The sequence below is a fragment of the Periplaneta americana genome, chromosome 5, assembly GCF_040183065.1.
Source record: "Periplaneta americana isolate PAMFEO1 chromosome 5, P.americana_PAMFEO1_priV1, whole genome shotgun sequence".
Taxonomy (NCBI): domain Eukaryota; kingdom Metazoa; phylum Arthropoda; class Insecta; order Blattodea; family Blattidae; genus Periplaneta; species Periplaneta americana.
In genome coordinates, this window is record NC_091121.1 from 124,402,117 (window position 1) to 124,417,859 (window position 15,743).

The 15,743-nt window shown below is 37.2% G+C and overlaps 1 long non-coding RNA gene across 1 annotated transcript in view; it reads right to left on the minus strand.

Annotated features, from left to right (window-relative positions):
* The window catches only part of LOC138700541 (uncharacterized), a 76,644-nt gene that overhangs the window by 14,467 nt on the left and 46,434 nt on the right, over positions 1 to 15,743 (minus strand). Inside the window, exon 2 of the long non-coding RNA XR_011332381.1 lies at positions 2,439 to 2,530. This is a non-coding gene — a long non-coding RNA (uncharacterized lncRNA). The remainder of the gene's footprint in view (positions 1 to 2,438; positions 2,531 to 15,743) is intronic.

The following is a 15,743-nucleotide window of genomic DNA, read 5'->3' on the forward strand; positions in this document are numbered from 1 at the left end:
TAAAAATTGGAATTGTATCCTTCGAAGAGGTGGAAAAATTCGAATATTTTATTTTACTTTAGTAGGTTATTTTACGACGCTTTATCAACATCTTAGGCTATTTAGCGTCTGAATGAGATGAAGGTGATAATGCCGGTGAAGTGAGTCCAAGGTCCAACACCGAAAGTTACCCAGCATTTGCTAATATTGGGTTGAGGGAAAACCCTGGTAAAACCTCAACCAGGTAACTTGCCCCGACCGGGAATCGAACCCGGGCCACCTGGCTTCGCGGATAGACGCGCTAACCGTTACTCCACAGGTGTGGACAAAAATTCAAATATCTTGGAGCAACAGTGACAAATATAAATGACACTCGGGAGAAAATTAAACGTAGAATAAATATGGGAATGCCTCTTATTATTCGGTTGAGAAGCTTTTGTCATCTAGTCTGCTGTCAAAAAATCGGAAAGTTAGAATCTATGAAAACAGTTATATTACCGGTTGTTCTGTATGGTTGTGAAACTTGGACTCTCATTTTGAGAGAGGAACAGACTTTACTGGTATTTCAGAATAAGGTTCTTAGAAAAATCTTTGGGGCTAAGAGCGATGGAATTAGAGGAGAATGGAGGAAGTTACATAACGCAGAACTGCACGCAATGCATTCTTCACCTGACATAATTCGGAACATTAAATCCAGACGTTTGAGATGGACAGGGCATGTAGTATGTATGGGCGAATTCAGATATGCATATAGAGTGTTAGTTGGGAGGCCAGAGGAAATAAGACCTTTGGGGAGGCCGAGTCGTAGGTGGGAAAATAATATTAAAATGGATTTGAGGGCGGTGGGATATGATGATAGGGACTGGATTAATCTTGCACAGGATAGGGACCAATGGCGGGCTTATGTGAGGGCGGCAATGAACCTCCGTGTTCCTTGAAAACCATAAGTAAGTAAGGGAAAGGTGCGAAAATGACTTAAAGTGTTTTCACGCCGAGACTGTTTCTAAAGCAACTCTCCATCTTCAATCATTTGTAGTTTACATTTCAGGGAAGAAGATTATTCTAATAATGGGAAATTTAGACTATTAAAACCAAATGCTGTGCCAACAATATTCCCTCATTATCCTAGATATAAGTGACAGATAACAGAAGACCATGACGAACAGTTATTAAAACTGATCTCCCTCCACCCAAGAAACCCAAATCTTTTAGTAACATTGGTTTTCACTGTTCGAACAAGATGTTCCGAGTGGCTCAGCATCAGTTAATGATATTCTCTTCTTGCCAGTTGAAAATGACCATAAAGCGACGCAAACAGATGTTGTCAACTTTATGGAGCTAAAAAGAAATAATTAACAGATTGCATGTGAAAATTACACAACTTAATCAGGTGTTACAAGAGAAGCAAGATGGGATAACGAAAACAACCGAAAAACTCCTATTGAAAGAGATCCGTCACATAAAGAACAAGAAAATGTGTGGAAAGAGGCCGATGAAGGCAATATTCATTCAAAATTGATTCTAGATCAGCTGCTTAATCATCGAAAGAGAATACCAAACAAGAATATATTAGAAAATTTGTGTTCAGAAATTGAGCCGTTACTGTGTAGATGTCATCTCTTGCAATGCCAATTTGTGATGAAGACGGCCAAAACGGAATTGCTAATATCATTACTGTGAAATTTGTTAGGCCTCTTCTAGATAACATTGCAGCAGCTTTAACTGAAAAGCTTGTTCCTTCGAAGAATGCGGCTTATAATCCACGGAGTCGCAAAATCTTGAAACTATGATTATTGAATCTGCAATATCAAGTGGAATGTATCAGTGCAGTGAGTGAAATTACAAAACTCAGTACAAGTTATGGTAAATAATTACCCAAGTGTTTACTTTCAAACATCGCAGTTTAGCCTAGGGGTGCTACTCAGCGAATGAACTACAAAATTACGCCTCTGTCATCATGTTATTTAAACTGAACAGGGTACTATGTGGTACCTTCCCTGCTTTTAAACTCACGCTTTTACCATAATTAACAGAACTAAAAATAATAATACTTATTATTTTCTTATTTATTATTTATAAGTGTTATTATTACTCTTTAATCATTTATTTTAATTCATATTGGGTATTTCATCTGTGGACACCAGAGCTTGGCAGACAGCGCCAAGTGGTGGAATTGAGAAATTATCCAATTTCAAGAAAATATTTCTATTGTCAAGGCCGTATACAAAAAAGCGAAGGGAACATCAAGTCGGCCGTGGTCGTGTGCACACTTTTAACTTGCCTGCCGCTAGAGGGTTACTGTCGCGCCAGCTGTCAAATGTTGGCATATTTTATACGTATGAGTTGTGCGACTGTATATATTAGACTGTGTTATAACTTAAGCCCAGTTCAGACGGTGCGTGTTTCTGTGATGGATTCCAAGGTGGCTGCGCGGATGGGTCGCCTGCGTGGCCACTCACCGGAAGTAATGCGGTCTGGTGGCTCCGTGGATGACTACCTTGCTGGATTTCGAGGGTAGATTCCTTGCTATTTTTTCGTGATGGTTTGCAGGCTGGAAACCAAAAATATCATATAATATCACCACTGAATCAATGACGCCATGTTCGTTGTTTTCCAACTAAACCTGTTTTTTTCTATATTCTCTAGTTTCTAAGAAACAACAGTTAAATATCGGACTTTAGCTGTTTTGCACTTATGGCTTAATTACTTTATTACGGCATTTACTACTGTTAATGTAGGTGCAAATCTAGTCTTTCAGGTGAAGCTTCCTGTAAAGCAGATTTGAATAATTTCAAGGGAAAAATTGTTCCGGGGCCGGGTATCGATCCCGGGACCTCTGGTTGAACGTATCAGCGCTCTCCCAACTGAGCTACCCGGGAACTCCACCCGACACCGTCTCAACTTTAGTTGTTTTCCACTCACGGTTTAGTTTCTTTCTGACCATGAGTGTTGGCAACAGATAAAGCAGCAGATGATTTTCCCATTTGAACTGTGAAAAGAGCCAGCTCCGTGTGAACAACTACTATCACCGTAGGCAACATGGGAGCCAGCCAATCAGCACGAGGGCTACCCATCCGCGCACCCACATTGGAATCCATCAAAGAAATACGCACCGTCTGAACCCAAGGCTGGTATACAGGACAGGTTGATTTATTATCGACCTTTCCGACGAGAAGGGAGAGGAGTGAGGGGAACGAAACTGACGTCACAAGTTTCTACACGTGGCTTTCAGCGTATTCCGAATCTCACCGGTCCGGTGGCATCAATGACGTCACGTTGCAGCGAAATAAGGAACAAAACTGCTGGAAGGTGATCCTTCCAGGATCGATTGCTGTCATGGCGACTGTATAAGTTGTTGTCTGTGCTACGCTAGTAAAATTTTGCGAAATTTCCGTACTGCCATCTCGTTCAAAGAAAAGTGATCATAAACAACTTATTTCCTGAACCGATAGTAATAACTGGTCCGTTGACATATTCGCTCATAAGCTATTAACTTATTGTTTTTCGCTGTGCTCATTACAAACAATACAGCAGAACTAAAGCAGAACACACCGCCATGACACAACAGTGCACGATGTCATTCGTCTGCTAATTCCCGCCCTATACAAGAACCAATCAGATTCACTGATGGCGGTTGATGGACATAGACAAATGGTCAGAGCCACACTGCTGGTTCAGACCAGAGACGGTGCTAGTTTCTGTGATGGATTCCAAGGTGGCTGCGCTGATGGCGGCCCTGCGTGCTCACTTGCTGGCTCCCGCGTTGCCTACGGTGATAGTAGTTGTTCACAAGGAGCTGGCTCTTTTCACCAACGAGTTAGAAAGAGAGAGATATAGAGTGGCCATTGCGCCGCCATGTTTGAAGAAAATTGAAAGAACGTACGCCATTAACTTAAGCGCCCAAAACAAACTGGGCGTAGCGATAAGTAACATTGCAATCGCCAGCTGTCAAAATTTCGTTTGCATAAATCAGTTAAACTGAAGTGGAAAAAGCTAGTATTTCGTCAAATATGTCCTAGTAACTTAATCTAAAATAAAGATCTTATATACACTAAATTCAAATCACTTGACCTATTCCTAGAACGGAAGCTTATAAGAATAACCTAAGCAAAATTGTCATGTACATAATATGACAAGAAGTCCTAGCAAATATACTGAAGAAAATGTTAATATTCCTAGGTTCTTTTAAATGCGACCCGCAAGATTGCCCATATAATGAACGAGTATGATTCGGATCATTTTATTAAATTGTTTTCCCAGTCTCTACACGTTGCAAAACTATTTATTATACCATAAGATATACAGGTGTTTCAAAAATACGGGGCATAATTTCAGGTATGTATTTCCCACATGTAGACAATCAAAATATTTCATTACTACATGTGTCCGGAAATGCTTCATTTCCGAGTTATGGCCTTCACAACATTGATATTCACCAGAACGTTTTTCTTTCCGCAAGTCGTTGTCATTACAGAAGATGTTCAAAATGTCCACCTCCTGCTTGAATACAGACCTCACATCGATGTCTCATTGACCTGCGAACACGATCCCAAACTCCAGGTGTATTGCGTATGTCCTCAGAACATGCCACAATTCGATTCCAAAGGGATTCCAACAGTCTCCATTCAGTCGTATGAGGAACATTGACTTGCAACGCTACCCTTCGTGTGCTGATAGAAGGAGTCATGTTCACAGCCTCCAGAATCTTCTCCTGTACTTCTGGAGTTGTAGATCTTGGTCGTCCCCTTCCCAAACCAGGAGAGTTAAATTTTCCATACTCGCACAGACGGTAATGGAGACGTACAAATGTCTTCCGATCTGGACATTGCCGCTGTGTGTACCTCTCCTGATACAAACGACGAGCCAGCGCACCATTGCCGTCCGCCTTACCGTACATGAAGGGTATCTCTGCCAGCTCTTGATTTGAATACATGTCGCACAGTCTAACGCCTATACAACACTGAATGTAACCTTCGCCTCGGAATGAACTGTCAGAATGCCCACTTAATGTCTCCTTTGACGGGAACGGCATGCGGAAAGAAAACGTTCCGGTGAATTTCAATGTTGTGAAGGCCATAACTCGGAAATAAAGCATTTCCGGACACATGTTGTAATGAACTATTTTGATTGTCTACATGTGGGAAATACATACCTGAAATTATGGCCCGTATTTTTTAAACATCCTGTAGAATGAAAGTAGGCCCTAACTCTAGCTGTAGTAATCAACTTTTACCTCCAAGCTTGTAAATTAGGTAAAACATGATCAAACACGCTTTCAGTTTTTTTTGTTACAGTAAATTATAATTATCGAAATGGGAACGTGAGGCCAGTAGCCGGCTGGTCTGTCTGAGCCTTTCAAGGGCTGTGGCACCACAGATTATTATTAGTGTATAATTGAGCACCCACGTGCAATAATGGGATAAGTAGTTATCCAAAAGTTTTGCGTTATTTTGGATGCGAGAGTCGAAATACAATTTTAATATTGTATTGCCATTACTGGGTTTGAAACTGAATTGCAGCGGTTTCAGCCGCATTTAGTTTAACTTTATTACTAGTGAACCATTTATTTGATTAATAGTTTGTCTTTGAAATAGACCTACTTTTTATAAGCTACATCTCATCGTCTTCTTCTGTAAGCAGTAAGGACACAAGGGCCAGAAATAAAGGATGCCGGTGTCGAAATACAATTTTAATATTTTATTGCTATTTGTTTCTCACTGGGTCTGAAACGGAATTGTAGTGGTTTTATCCGTATTTAGTTTAAGTACATTACTAGTGAACCATTTATTTGTCTTCGAAATAGGCCTACTTTTTATAAGCTACAGCTCATCGTCTTCTCTATAAGCAGGACGGACACAAGGAACAGAAATAAAGCATATTACATAATTTTGTTCATTAAGAAAGCACTCAACACTTAAAGATTTTTTCTTCAGAAAATATATTAATTACGTATTAAATGTAAGAGAAGAACACTTTTCTATAATTACAAATATAGTAATAAAAATTACACTACAATTACTTACGCATTAGGTATATACAACAGAGAAACCTACACTTTTCCTTTAGAAAACAAAGATTTGTTAAATCAGTGGGTAAAAAACACGACAAGGGTTAAATGGCATCACACAAAACACAACTTCCTATGCTCTCCACATTCAGGAGACAAATATAATGACAAGGAGTAGGAGGCAGTTGTTGAACAGGGAGTACAAACAATTACATCTGGTTTTCCTGCACATTTACAGAACAACATGCACTCCAGATCCTCACCTACGAAACGTAAAGTTTGTGATATAATAAACACAATGTTATTTTTTTTTTTCAAGAAAATGCAGTTCACCACAACTACAGTAAATAATTTAGGGACTTGAACACTAGGTTGTGTGAAACTGCATCATAAATTATAAACAAGTGTTTTGATGGAGTACTGAAAGAAATTCTAGAAACAACAGCTCGGAGAGACACCATTTGTCCCGTTTCATATTTATTATCCACTGTTTCAACAGTTCCTTTTTTTCAAAGGGAAGCTGCAAGAAAAGAAAAATACTGTACACACCGCATGGTATGCCGGGCGTTGTTACACATTTATGAATGAAAAAAAAAAGCTGCTAATTAACAATACTATAGACTTAACTTCATAAAATTCATATGAAATATGATATATCAGTTGTCTTTTTTCTTTTGACATTGCAGTTATATGCAGCACATACAACAGGCATGTTTTTTCTTTGTTTTTCCGTAGTTCTTGCCTCCGTATACACAACATTGTAAGCAGACGAATTTTTACAACGATGAGCGCTTAATTCATATCAAAGACGTTTTATAGTTTAACCTAGACTCACTACGAGCGCTGTTCCTCGACCAAAAATTGAACACTTTTGCGCATCTCCATCTTGAGGGTGAGTGCCATGTGACTACAATATGTTTACATCACGATTCCGGCTAATTTGAAACAACATAAAAGGTTATTCAGTATTATTTAATGTGTGCGTATTAATTTAATTATTAGTGTGTGTGTGTGTGTGTATATAGTGTTTATATAGTTTAAATGAATCGTTCTCCTGTGATATACGTGAAATCACAGTGTAGGCCTACTACTGTGCTACATATGAGGCCTATACAAATAGTAGTATTTTAATCATATTTCTTTTTTATAAGTGAAAACATCGTGTGCTCTTGTGCTGCATACAACTGCACAAACAGTGTTCTTTTATCATTTATTTTCATCGTACTCCTATATAAATTCCGTAAGTGGAATTATGGTGCATAGTTGTGCCGCATACAACTGTACGAATCGACATAAGAAGGATTCGGAAATTTCTTTTCACAAGTAAGTTAGTTACATATATTGTATTAGGATATTGTAAAATGACTGAGAACATTATTACATATTTATTGTGTTAATAGAAGAGAATGTTTTATAGGAGTAAGCGCAAACTTTCTTTTTAGGTTTCCATTGCAAAAGCCTGAGCTTCTCAATAAATGATTATCTGCTGTTAAACGCGATAAATTTATACCATCAATTCACCACCAGTATTGCTTTGCGCAAGAAGATAGTCAGACAACATCTCTCTAAATAAATTTTATTTATGAATCAATAGATGAGAGCAAAATAAATCTAGTTAAGTATTTTCATACTCTCTAGATATGGCCTAGTTACAATATTTTGACATTCTTGCACTTGGTTCATATCTGCCGTGTTCCGCGGTGGCACCGCAAAGAGCGCTGTACAGGACAACATGGCCACTCTATAATCTTCTCCAATGAGCACAGAATACATTCTCTTCTTCTCATCTTGTCTTCTCTTTCTAACTTGTTTCTAAGACAGTAACACCGCTGCCACCTGGCGAGTGTAATTCAAACTACTTACTCAAGTGGAAGCTTTTGATAGGTCCTCAGTTGGCTGTGGTACGCGGTGGAGAGCAGTCCTAGTCAGTTAGTAGCTGCGTCTTTTTGCGTACAGTGCTCACATTGTGTTTAACTTTCACTAGTGTTCAGATTATTTAAAATTTGTGCTGAAAGCAAGTTCTTAATTTTTGTGTGTTAATTACAATTATTATATTTATTTGAGTTACATTCTCTTCGTTTTTGGGCCGTCTGTAGACGGACCCATTGTGTTGTTTATTCAATATGACTTCTAATGAAAATTCGAGTGATTTCAGTGAAATTATAACTACTGCTCAGGTTCATTCAGACATCTATGATGCTGCTATAAATCCACAACTGGAAAAGAATGCCATTTCTTCGCATATTGATGAAGTTCATAACTCTTCTGGAACACGGCGTAAAGTCGGAAAAATGTCCTCACCTAGAGAAGCCGACATACATGAATTTAAATTCAAGTCAGTACATAGTAAAATGAAGGGAGTTCTTCCCCGAACTTCAGCTACTCGTTTGTATAAGAAAATGGGAACTACAGTTCCGGTGAAAACTAACAATGTTTTCCAACCACTATTAGAAGATCCAGAAATTGAAATAGATAATTCTATAAGTCAACAACCTACATCACAAATGGATTTTTCCACCACAGAAGAAAAATCTGCAAATTCCCAAAATGGAAGTCGGAAACATAAGCCACCACCCCCTATTGTGGTAACAAGTAAAGTTGATTACTTTAAGTTGCAACAAACTTTGAAGAACTCGCTTCAAATATTAGCAGAAGGGAAGTTTAGTCCTGTCGGTCTGAAACTATATGTTTCAACAAAAGATGATTTTGAGAAATTACAAGATTATTTGATTCTGCAAAAATATAATTTCTATACCTTTCCTTATAACATTTCAAAAGTATTGAAAGTTGTTCTAAAAGGACTTCCAAATGAATCCTCGTCTGAAGAAATCCTAACTGAACTTCGGAGTTTAAATTATCCTATTGGGTCAGTTCGACAATTAAGAAAAAAAGTCCAAGATGAAAACACAGGCTTAATGACATGGTTGCCTATGCCAATTTGGGTCCTGACAGTAAATCAATTACAAGACAAACCCGATATTCGTCAGTTACGCAGTCTTTGCCATCTTAGAGTGGAAATTGAAGATTACATCTCCCGGCAAGGGGCGATTCAATGTTACAAGTGTCAAGGGTTTGGCCACAAGGCTCATTCATGCCACATCCAACCACGATGTGTTAAATGTGGTGAGAACCATGAATCATATTCTTGTCAAAAACCTACTTCTATTCCTGCAAAATGTGCAAATTGCCAAGGGGATCATCCTGCTAATTTTAGACAGTGTCCAAAATACCAAGCTTACGTAAATGGAGTGAAAACCAGGAATCCTACCCATAAGAAGCAGCCAGATCTTTCTGCCCAGTCTTTTCCTCCACTTCCTGTCACTCAACAGGTTATTAAAGGATTCCGAAAGGTAAATATTGATAATAATACTCGACAGGCACCAGATCAATTTGCTGACAGTTCATCTTTTAGTCAATTTTTTCATGAATTGAGAGAATGGTGGAACTTTTTAAAAAGATTCAACATCAGTTATTATTTAAGATGTTTACATCAAACCTTCTTGCAAGTGAAGCAACAAAATGATATTTTTAATAAAATATCAGTGTTCATTGATGGTGTTTCTAGTCTGTTTGGAAATGGAACAAAATAAACCCAGACAAACGTTACACAAGCCACTAAAAATAGTGACCTGGAATGCCAATGGAGTGACTAGGGATAAAAATGTACTTGACGACTTTTTACATCAGCATGATATAGATGTGTTTTTAATCACAGAAACTCAATTAACACCTAATAAGAGACTCAGCGTTAAAAATTATACAGTGTATCGCTCTGATGGAAGTAATAGCCCTTTTGGTGGAACAGCTATCTTAATTAAAAATTGTATTAGACATTACAGAATACAATCACCCCAGCTTACACACATATCTATAACTTTAATTGAAATGCAGTACAATAACGAAACCATTTTAATTGGATCGATGTATTGCTCTCCAAATAAGCGTTTCTTAGTTTCAGAACTTGATGCAATATCCTGTATATCAAATAATTTTATAATTGGCGGTGACTTCAACGCTAAGAACATTGAGTGGAATTCACGCGTAACAACAACCAGAGGTCGCATACTCTCAAAACATGCTGACAAGCACGGCTATCAAATCTTAGCTCCTAACAAACCTACTTTCTACCCTCAAAATGCAAATCATAAACCAGATGTACTTGATGGATTTCTTTTCAGATGTAATACTGTACCCCTGTTTATAGACACTTTACAAGAACTGTCCTCTGATCATAACCCTGTTGTTTTAATCATTGAAAGAGCAACTACTGAGAGGCTATTTCCTCAAGCTTTCTTAACAGAAGAAATCCATGATCTAAACCTGTTTGGATGTGGTAATGGAAACAATGATCTCACAAACTTATAAGCTTTAGGGGAGTAAAATGTAACGTAAGAGCAAACTGTTTCATTATATCACTGTACCTTTTGCTGGATTTTCCGCACTAGGAATTTTGAAACTGATTCATAATGAAGTGAAATGGAAAACCACTTAAATTACTTTCTGAAATAGTTTACAGGTAACAGTTCATATGCCCTTTCTTTTTCAGCTCTGCAATTAATTCAGAAAAGCTACTGATTTTTTTATTCCGGCGATTTAATTTCATTTGTAGTGATTTGATTCTTTTCCTCAATTTAACTTTTGTGGGAGATTGTGGAAGAGGTTGTGTTTGTGTCTGCTGGCATTTGTATGTTTCAGAAGATGGTCCCCTAGATAACGTACACTGAGGAAGATCAAGATCTATTTCAGCTTCTTTCACCTGAAATCAAAATAAAATTGTTCATTATTTGCCGCTGATTTTTAATTACTTGATATCAGTGAAATTGAAAGAAAATGATTGAGATAAGACTTGAACCAAATTATTTAATTATACAAGTTAAGGTCTATTTTGAGTAGATTTCTAAAACTGTTACATTAAACAACTGTAGCGTATCTGTGAATTTGAGCCAATTCATCACCTTTACTCTATTCCAATGTTTTCAATTTTATTGTATATCATTCTCATAAACTACTTCATAGTAAGAAAAAATAGCATTACAAAACAACACTAACAATTAACCACTAACCTGAGTAACAGTTGGTTCCAATCGCACCAAACACCGTCTTGGAATAATTTTTTTCAGCAACTTGACTTTAATATCAGGTCTTAACTGGTAGCAGTCGTCTGTAAAATGTTTACTACAGAGTGTGCCGTTTGTTGTTGGTGTCCATCTATCCCTTCTTATTCCATGAACTCATTTGTTTAAAATTGCAGGCCGTGAAAATGGAAACGTGTTCAAAACAAAGATAGGTCTATTAGAGCAATAGGTTCAAAATAATACAGACTTGGCATCAGACACACATATAATATGATAGGAGAAACGATAATAATAGGATACGTATGACTCGATCTACAACCCAATAATCTAAATACATTTGTACCTTAACGTGGTAACGCTATAGTAAAGAATTATTATATAATAATCCAAGCGATATAAATGGTCCAATCTTTGGTATATCTCCACACCACACAAGAGACCGATGTCTGATTTGTTTTTCAGGTAATTGTGAATTACAGGAACGCCAATTCTTACCTTCCTAGTACCCGGTACTCGTTACATAGGTCGTTTTTATGTTTAACAAATTTAGTATAACTTGTTGCTTGTGAGCCATCCCAAACCCCGACCTCCACCGCTAAGAGCGCCAGTCCTTATATAGCCGTCAGTCAAGGCCTTCTGACAAATAAAAGCAAATGACAATAGATATCTCAGTCGTGACAACCTCATAAAATATCCTATCAATTGAATAATCGATCTTGCTACGTACAACGTAATTATATTATATTATTACCCATTTCAGCGAGTACTTACGACCACTGCAAAATACGACAATTTGATCCAGGGAGCATTCTCTTTTGACACAAGGGTGATTTATGTAACCGGTACATTCTTTAATAAGTCACTGAAAAAGAAATGTGAATATAGGAAATGGAGTGAGTACGAAATTATTATTATTTTTGGGCGCATCATTTTTACTTAAATAACGACAAATGAAAAGGGATTATTAGCAAGTACGTACACTGCGTTTGTCAAATGCGCATCACCATGCTTTCCAAAAGGCACTTTTCAGTGCCCGACACCCCGACTTATATTTTATGATGTGTTCTTTCTTGCTTTAGGGGGCTCCGCCCCCTATAACCCCTCTTGGGGACTTGCCCCCAAACCTTCATGCAATTAATTTATAATAATTAACCGGTCCATCATATTTGAGTTGAATAAATCACTGAAAAACAAATGTGAATATGTAGGATGTAGAGTGTGTACGAAATTATTATTATTTCTTGGCGCATCATTTTTACGTAAATAACGACAAATAAAAACTAACATGCCACATAACATTATTTTAAGAAATACAGGAAACAAGCATGAATAATATTCACCATTCGTAATGATCGTGGGATAGAAAAAAAAGTATGGAATTGAAATTACAAACAAATGTGCGTGTAATAAACAATAAGCAAACCATCTTCGATTAATCATTTCAAAACAACGTGAATATAGCGTGGATTGTGTAGGAAAATAATTTCTTATATGTTGCTCCCATTGTGCATCATTGTTAACTTATGGAAACAAATGAAATTTAACATGGCATATAAACACTATTTGAAGAAAAATATGAGATATTAAGTAATATTAATCGTTCTTAACCCTTCGTTACTCGCGTTAAAATCTGTAACGCCAGTACTCACCTGGATTACAATGGTAATCCACATTTGTTTTTGTTTACAGACAAGGTTTAAACATTGGAATTAGATTTAAATGTTAAGAAATATATTGTTTTCAGTTATTACAGTAATAAGAATAGATATGGTACGCATAACGGAACGTATTAAATATAAATATTAATAATGAAATGGATAGTACACAAATTGCATTCAAGTGACATGTTTGCATAATATTTCAACACTGGTCGTGTCTTTGAGTCATAATTTATTGTTGCATCATAGTTATGAGTTAGTTCACTATCATCATAATTATGTAGGTTATCTAGCATTGTTGCTCACTCGATGTTTGAAGGTCATCTGAACTCTTGATCTCTCTTAATCTCTCCCACGGGAAACGCAAGTTCACTACTGCTGACCTTACTTACGTCATATTTGATAACCGAATACCTCACTCAGGGGTGTAGCAATGAAAAAATTCAGGGATGTAACAATCATTCTCACTTCACTTGTAATATTTTACAGATGTTTTTGTGTATTGTAAGAAGGATATTGATGCACTTTCATGTTTATGTTTGCATTTCACACTTTACACACGTGAGTCTAATCTACATCTGATTCAATTATCTGAGTAGGCCTATGCATTTCTTCTACACAGTTCAAACAAATTACATCTGAATGAGTAGGACAAATTCTCTTCAAGCACTGGGAACAAGATTGTCTTGTGCTCTTGTTTCTTGTTCTACCACACATGTAGCACCTACCAATACCTTCTGGCCGTGTTCCTTCTTCTTGACCTGTTTGTGGAATGCCTAACAGTTGCTCTCCTCTTCTCTTTATTTCTCTTGGAATTGTCTGTTGGGTGATACGCTCGGAAATTAGTGGCTTCATTAGGTCCAGAGCAAGGGTTTTTAGGAAGTTTTTCCGTAGAATTTTTTGTTTGTTTGCAGAATAAACAACAAGAGCATTGACACCTGCTATGTTTAGTAAGTCAAAGAAAATAGTCAGAGGCCAGCGGCGTGAATTTCTGCTTACATCATAGGCTGAGCATAACTGATCCAGGACATCCACAGCACATTTAGTTCTATTATAGAAAGATATTATTTCAGGCTTCTGGCTTCCTCCTGTTTCCTCATCCATTGCCTTATCATAATGCATGGTTGATAATGCTAACACTGTTTTGTTTTTCTTTGGTACATACGAAATAATTGTGCAGTTTTCATTGAATCCAAACAAAGTATTGTTAACTTCCCTGTCTTGAGTAGTTGTGAAATGAGGAGGGATTTCTCTTTTGTTTTTTTCAAGGTTCCTACAAGTGTAATTTTGTCATTTTCTAGAAGATCTAAACACAGAGGTATGCTCGTGAACCAGTTATCGGTGGTCACATTTCTTCCTGTTCCTTTGATGGGATGAACCAGCCTCTTCACCACTGCATGTGCACTGTTACTTTGGTGAAATGGACCATCTGGTTGAATACCAGCATAAATTTCCAAGTTATGAGTGTAATATGTTTTCACATCCACCATAGCAAAAATTTTGATCCCATATTTTGCTGGTTTAGTAGGTATATACACTTTCATGGGACATCGTCCTCTGAATGCAACCAACTGCTCGTCTATAGTTACATATTCGCTTGGAATGTAGCACCTTTGTGAATTCTGAACAAATAACTCGAACACTTCACGTACAGCAGCCAGTTTATCAATTTCTTTCCTTTCCTTCCTGTCATGAATGTTATCAAAGCGTAGACATCGTAACAAAAATTGGAATCTATTGTAGGTCATAGTCAGGTAAATTTACTCTATACCTGTTCCATTTTTATCCCATAGTTCTCTTACGTTCAGTCTTCCCGATTTCAAAGCACCGGCAAGATACAAAATACCTAAGAGTGCTCGAATTTCAACGTCATTTGTTAATTTGCAATCTCTGTCACGTCCGTAATTACGCTTCACTTTTTCAATATAAATATTAGTACACCTTACTATTACATTGATTATTGTCTGATCAATAAAGCAGTCAAAACACTCTGTGTGTGTCCGCGCATTTTTTGCAGCTCTTTTAGGGCCCGGTAAATGAATCACTATATTTTGTGCTCTTCTTCTCCCTCGTAGAGATACTGGTTCTTCCTGCCAAATTGTAGTGTTGTCTCTTCCCGTATAGCAGTTTCCATCATTTATAGACATTAGTCTTTCATCACCATCACCATAATCATCATCCTCCTCCTCATTGTCTTGTTCTGAATTAGAATCGTGAACTTCATTCAAAAGATCTTCTTTGTTGCTTTCATCATCACTTTCATTTTCAATGCCAACATCCAGATCTTCATCTAGCCACTTGCAAATATTGCTTGTATTTTCCGTACCCATTGGAGCCAACTACAAAGAGGATTGAACGATATCACACACTTTTTTCATAAAGTTCCTGCATTGCATCACTCATAACCATATAAAAACTATTTCACTTACCTGAGCAAGAAACTGACGTCAGTACTCGCGTGGATTACAATGGTAATCCACTCGGAAAAACTGCGTATAACTTGATAAAACTCCGTATAACTTTCCAAAGCGTTGCGACAAATACGTCTAAACACCAGTAATGCCTCACTTAGACTGTGACGAGAAATTGCATTGACGCTCAGCTACGCAGTGCTGCAGGCGGTGACGTAATACAGGATTAAATATCAGTGGATTACTATTGTAATCCACGCGAGTACTGAAGGGTTAATGATCTTCGGATGGAAAATAACAATGAAATATGTATAAAATAGAAATTACATACAGGTGAGCATATAAAAAACAGTAAGTAGAATCATTTATTTGATTAATAAGCTTAAATTACTCCAGGTTTAGTGTAAGAGTGGTCTATGTAATATCAAGTAACTACTAGGAAAATACCAATCGCTGAAATTAACTATAAAACGAAAGTATTCAAACAAAAAAATCGTGTTAGAAGATTGAATTTGTGTATTTTTGGTCCAGGGAGCATCCGCTTTTTGGTGCAAAGATAATTCGTTTGGCGTGTTTCTTAATTGAAATTATAAAATGGCGTACCTGTGTTTCA